We start from the raw sequence: 7,625 nt of genomic DNA on the forward strand, positions 1-7,625 counted from the left end.
CATGTATGTATAAGAGTTTTGGCAAATTTGATTTCATCAACAATTAATCCACTTATTTATTTAGCTTTTGCGAATTAAGGAGTTTTTAGCTGAAATTTTTGTTTTCATTTTCAAGTAATCTCTGGAACGAGTCAAAAAACATACCCTATGTTTGGCATTATTCAGAAACACCTTATTTAGGTGTTTTTAATTGTTTTAACATAAATACATACATAAATATATATAAAAAAGACATGATTTGACAATGAATAGTAATTTTTGGCTGCCAAACTATAATATCAAACATACAATACTTATTTTAAATTATCTCTAAAAACAAATCCAAACATACATACTATTTGTAACACACACTTATTTATCTTTATTTTTCTATCTCTATCTCCACAAAGTACAACAAAACACTCAAAAAACGAATCCAAACATTATGAATGAATTTTCCCACTTGTATGCACGCGCGGGCATGAAATTGTGGATGATGAACGTTCGCATGAAAAAACCTAAATCCACAAAACATTGATAAATAGGTGTTAATACATTGCCAAATCAACTTTTCAAGGGAACAAATTAAAACTTTATTACACTAATAAATAAATTACATCGATTCAATAAATGAACAAGAACAAACAAGTTACAATAACAACATTCTCGTAAAGTGAGATAAATCCCCTCACATCCTGTGAGATTCAAACTCATGACCTCGAACTTGTTCATGAAACCTCAATGCCTTAACCGTTAAGTTAGGACAAGGTGGCCTGTTGGCAAGAGCATCTTGTACCTATGACTTTGGTTATGGATTCGAGTCGCTTGTAGAGTAGTTGGGAAACCAACATTGATTTCCTTAAATTATTGTTGGGGGGGGGGGAACCCATTAAATTAAGACATCATTAATAATTTTTAATTGCAATTTTTCGATCTTTATACAGTAAAAAATTGATTTTGACAATTTAATTGACCAAAAAAAGTAAATAATAACGGTAAATAAATTACAATACTCATCTTGATATATATACTAAACAATAACTCAATTCATCTGATATATCAACATGACTAATAATAAATAAATTAAAATAACTAACATGGGATATTCTCAAACTTGTTCACAGGACCTCATCTTTAACCTTAATTACTACATCATTGGTGAATATTAATATATTTATAAACTAAATTGCCAAATCAATTTTTTATTAGATCAGAACTCTCAAATTGTATATATAATTTTGATCACAAACTTAATTTGAGAGGATTTTATTATTAATGAAATTGTGAAAACTATTATTGTTTAAATTAATTTGCAAAAAGTATTATTTTAGTCCGTTAAGTATGCCTAATTTTAATTTTAGTCCGATAATTATGTTCATTTTTGTTTAGGTCCATTAACTTACGAAATTACTTATTTTTAGTCCACTGACAGATTTTTTGATAATTTTACCCCTATGCAATGTTTGAAAGGCAGTTTTACTCCATATGCCCTCATACGGGTAAAATTATTCGAAAATCTGCCAGAGGACTTTGTAAGTTACTGACCTAAACAAAAATGGACATAGTTATCGGATTAAAATTAAAATTAGGCATACTTAACGGACTAAAATAATACATTTCCCAATTAATTTATAAGAAAAATTTGAAATGTTGATGAAGATGGATGGATCGAGGTACATCAATAATTAGTACCACTTCCCTTGGTAAGTAATTGTAACAATAATAATAATAATAATAAATAATAATAATGTAATTATTCTCATCTCTTATTAATTAATTAATTAATTCCATTCATCTATATTAATTTCTTGTATTATTAAATAATTATTTTCTCCTTTTGTCTTTTCAGCCCCCAATTCTCTTTGACAGCAGCAAGCATTAATTAAAGCTAAATAATTAACAAACTATATAGTACGTAATTTGATCTGCACAACCCAAAAAAGAAAAGGAAGCACATAAAAAATTCAAATTCCAACAACATAATTTTGGGTAATTAATTAAATTAAACTCCCAATCTTAATTAATTGGCCTCAATTATTCAAAAAAAAAAATAACAATTATTTTTTTTCCTCATAATTCGAAGGAGGATAGTGACACCTTTGATCAAGTGGTTAAAACTGTTTCAATTATGTTCATAATTAGGGTTTCTATTAGTGACTTTGAGGGGACCATTAATTTCAAACAATGGCATCTTCTTCCTTACAATATTGTTTTTTCTTTTAATTAATTAAGGGGTTTGATTATCGTAGGGGTATGTAGGTCATTTCAATTAGGCAAAATTACGAATACTTCTTCTTTGTTGAAAAATTACAAGTACCCTTGATAATTGATGAAATTATATAATCTTTGGATAGATCCCTCAAATTGTCAACTTTGCCCTTACTGTATTTTTTTTCTTTTCCTAAAAAACTAAATAAATCGAACAAGATGGATAAAAAATTATAAAAAAAAAAACATCTTCTTAATCTTTAAAAAAGTCATACAATTTTAAAAAATAAATAAAATTATAATTTATATTCTATAAGGGTATTTCGATCAAATCATTACAAAAATAGATAAAAATTTTACACAGGCTGACCGATTAGATTAGTTGTTGAACTGCCATTAAAATTAGGGGACATAGATAATTTTTTAAATAATAAAAAAAATATTCATAATTATATCAAATTTTAAGAGAGTTTGTTGTAATTTACCCAAATATATATATATATAAAACAAAAAGTAACGCAATTAATACGGTATACGGACTTCCGCCGGCCTGCGTACATATATAGGCTACGTATTGATAGGGATATTTACCTGTACATAGCAATTTAATTTTTGTTTTCTGTCTATCCCCAACTGAAAATCTCCTGGATTTCAAATTTATCAATATTATTTTAATTTAATAGTTAAGGTAAAGGTTTTATAAATAAGTTCAACGTCATAAGTTCGAGTTTATTAAATATAACGTGAGTTTATTGTAATAAATATTTGTCTCACATAATGTGAGTTTATTATAATATCAATTTATTATAATGTGAATATTTTGATCAAATAAATATTTTTCAGTTTTTTAATATTGATGGAATTGTGTAATTATCGTTTTAATTAAAAAATATTTTTGAATTTTTTGAGGATAAATATAATTAAAAGAAACAATACATAAATAGTTAACACCTTTTGGTTAAATATTTAGGGAATTTTAGTAGAATAATCTTAATTATCATCGATTCGATGGAGTTAATTAGTTGTAATTTATTTTTTTAGAATTTTATTTAAATTATAAATTTATTTTGAATTATAATCTTGTTGTTTCTTACTAGCTAGTAGAATCATGAAGATATATATATATATAGGGTGAATAGCAATTACCCTCTGTGATATTGAAAATAAGCACATTATCCCCTTATGAAAAAAAATATAGCAATTTACCCCCTTGCTGTTTTTAAAATGAAGCAATTTACCTCCTTATCCAGGGAGGTAAATTGCTTCATTTCAAAAATCATAGGGAAGTAAATTGTTGTATTTTAAAAAATACAGGGAGATAAATCGATATTTATTTTTTTTATAAGGGGATAATTTGCTCATTTATGATATCACAAGGGGGCTGCTTGCATTTTTTCCTATATATATATATATATCAAGTTTTTATATGGTTTGTACTTAATTAAATAATTACTTGTGTTATAAGCAATTTCATTACTTAAATTCTTATAATTATATAGTTGAATTTATAATTTTACGTCCCTGACCCATGATTTATTTATATAAATTACTCTTATTTTTGCATAATTATAGAAATTACTCCTAACAATAAAAAAATAAGAATAGTTTGTGTAAAAATATTGACATTTTTGAAAAGTGTATAAATATGTGATCTCTCAAAAAGCTGGGATGGTTTGTGTAGATGACATTGATATTTTCAGTGAATGTATGTTTAATTATCCAAAAAAAATAAAAAATAATTTTTATAAACAAACTATAAATCAGGAATGTAAATGTAATTATCCTTAACTTTACAGATGCAGAATAAAATATAAGATGAAATATGATAAATTTAAAATATAAATTCTACCTATCATAAAAAAATTAAATTTAAAAGTTTTCGTAAGTTTAAAGATACGCGCTAGCCTGTATAGAACGTGAAATTGAGGGACGAAAAAAAAAAAGAAGATGAATTATTTTAATGTATTTTTTCAAACTTGAAGTCGATATTTTTTTTTCAAATTCTTCGTTTAAATCCAAATCCATTCTTCCAAACGAATCCTTAAGTTTTTCTTTTTTAGTTTCATTTTGACAACTTTTTTTTTTTTTTGGGAAAATTTCTTACAAAAAAAAAATCCTAGGTTGAACTTTTTGTTTTGGATTTTCACCTCACTTTTTACCGGCGTTTTAGTCTTTCGGTCATAATAAGGACAGGTACATGCATTCTACTCATTTCCACTTACACTTATTCTTCAAACCAATCACCCCTTTCTTTTCTTTTTTTTTTTTTTTTTTATAGATATGGTGATTCTATAATTTAGAAAAATATTAATAAATTGATAAGTATATCGATTCGATTCATAAATTCACTTTATGATAAATTACTCGTATTAAATGTGGAAGAAATTATACTTTTAGTTATTTGATTTACGGAATTTTTTAGATTGTCTCAAAATTGAAAAAATTAGACACATTTAGTCTTATATGCTTTATGGAATTTTCAAAATAGCCTCAAAATTGAGAAAATTTGACACATTTAATTCCATAAGTCCCGTAAAGCAGATGAATAAATGTATCGGACTTTCTCAATTTTGGGACTATTTTAAACATATCATAAAGTAGATGACTAAAAGTGTTGAACCCTTTATCCTATTTGACTAAGAGTTTAATTTTGCCTTAAAATGAGACAAATACCCACACATCTTGACAAATTTGAACGCATGATCTCAAGTTTATTCATAGGACCTTAATCTCGACTATTAAGCTAAGAGATCAATCACCTAAAAATCCACAATCATGGCTTCAAAGACTAAATTCACATAGTTAAATAAAGAAATAAGGGAAAAGTATTATTTTAGTCCGCCAAATATGCCTAATTTTAATTTTAGTCCGCTAACTATGTTCATTTTAGTTTAGGTCCAGTAACTTACGAAATTGCTTACTTTTAGTCCTCTAGCAGATTTTCAGACAATTTTACCCCTATGCAACTTTTGAAAGGCAGTTTGAGTCCATATGCACTCATAGGGGTAAAATTGTCCGAAAATTTGCCAGAAACTAAAAGTAAGCAATTTCGTAAGTTACTGGATCTAAACAAAAATGGACATAGTTATCGGACTAAAATTAAAATTAGATATACTTAGCGGACTAAAATAATACTTTTTTCAGAAATAAATATTGAAATGCATCTTGAAACATTTAATATATGAAAAATGGTTATAACACTATAAAAAAAAAACAAAACACTTTATTAGCTTGCAATGGATTTTTTATTAAATTCATCATAAATTTAAATTTAAATTACGTTATTATATGTATTAAATGATAAAAATTTTTATTTTGTAATTATTAAGTATAATTATAGTGATAAAGAAATTTTGTATAAAATTATCAATATAAATAATTAATAACATATGTATAGTAACAATGATACGGTGATAAACTGCCATTATATTTGAGTTGTCGTTGTATCGTTGATTATATCTATGATAACAACTTAATTAATGTACAAATTACTAATAATTATATGTATTATGGGAAAAGATGAAAAAATATTGTCATATAACTAAGATATATCTCTACATAGGACTTTAAAATTACCATTTAATATTTTGTTGTCGTTTAATAAAGTTGAACGTATATTCTGATCTGTGTCATCCTTTATTCGATTTTTGTACCAAAGAGGAAAATAGAAAATATGGATAATTACATTCTCCTTCTCTGAGATTTGGTGTAATTACATATAAACTCTTTGTTGATTTGAAAAATTACATCTCACATCCCTAATGTTTGTTTTTGTCTAATAAATAAGTCCTTCTGTTAGTCAAAATTCACCGAATTTGCTGATATTAACAAAAAAAATTATAATAACCTCAATTGACTTATTACATGTCAAATAAATATTTTTATGATCAAATTATCTTCATACGTTTTCACGCGTTAATGTATGTGAAGAGGTATATCTTCACAGTTATAAGAGTAGTTTAGTCCTAAAAAAATATTTGACCCGCAACAAGTCAGTAATCAGTCAATCAAGGGTAAATTTCAATTCTCATTTTGTGTTTTCATTAATATCAATAAATTTAGTGAATTTTGACTAATTAATGAAGGGACTTATTTGTTAAACGGAAGTAAACCTCATCAGTGCTAAATGTAATTTTTCAAACTACAGCGTAGAATTTGTGTTGACATATACATATAGGCTATTTAATTTTAAATATATATATATATGGTGTTAGTTAATTATTGAGATCCGTTTATGAACAAGGTAATTATGCTTAATTATAGCAAAAAATTTGACAATTTAGTTGTTTATGGGTAATATTCTTCTCTTAATTAAATCTCTTAATCTTTTGTCACTATTGACTAATTGTCAAATGGGGCTATAAATACACACCTACCCCTACTACTAAGCTACCGTTGATTTTAAAACCAAACATTTATGATCATATTATATATCTATATATTAATAGAAGCACATGAGTAATTGCAACATATTAAAAATTGATTAAATAAATCAATAAATTAAAAAATACAAATTAATACACAAACTACTATAAAATTTTGAAATGGACATTTGTTGGTAATTAAATCCTATATTTTTTGATTAATTATTTGAATTTAATTTGGTCTTTAATTTTTATCATAATTTAACCAAATAAAGGGAAAAAATAAAATTAATTTTGTCCCTTATTTTGTATTAGACAATTAATTTACAAGGGAAAGTTGCATTTTGGTCTGACATGATAGAGGATATTGCACTTTTAGTTTCATAGTTTACGAGCTTAACATATTTGGTCCCATATATAAAAGTTGTACTATTTTTGGTCCCCAAATGCTATAATATTTTTTGTTACAGGACCAAATGTGCTAAGTTTGTAAACTATGGAGCCAAAAGTGCGAAATCTTTTATTTTGTTGGATCAACAGTTCAATTTGCCCAATATACTTATACCAAATATTGAGGGCTAGAGGCTAATGTTGAGGTCCCATCAATAAGTTTGAAGTCATGTGTTCAAGTCTCACCAGACGTACGGATATTTGTTCCATTTTATGTGAGTTATGTAATTTGCTTACAGTTATATTGATGTATCGGGTCCTCTCCGACCCGTCCGATAGAGGAAGCGCGGATCTGTAGTGAAAAGACGGTAATACCCTTAATGAAGGGTATTTTTCGTATTTTCCAGCATATTTTACTAGATACCCATCAGAGATTAATACAAGTTACCTTCCTATTATATTATAAATGAGCTATAAAATAAATAGTAATTTGCCCCTCCGTGATTTCATTTTAAAAAACACAAGCGACTCAAATATCCAAGAAAATGGGAGCGAGAGAAGACAACTCACTATATCTACGGAATAAAATTGCAATTTTTCCAAACGAAGAGCATCAAGTTTTTCTAAAAATCATAAAATAAGATGAGATAAAAATAAGTTCAATTAAACAGTGTAATAATATGT

Source organism: Sesamum indicum, linkage group LG9 (genome assembly GCF_000512975.1).
Source record: "Sesamum indicum cultivar Zhongzhi No. 13 linkage group LG9, S_indicum_v1.0, whole genome shotgun sequence".
Taxonomy (NCBI): domain Eukaryota; kingdom Viridiplantae; phylum Streptophyta; class Magnoliopsida; order Lamiales; family Pedaliaceae; genus Sesamum; species Sesamum indicum.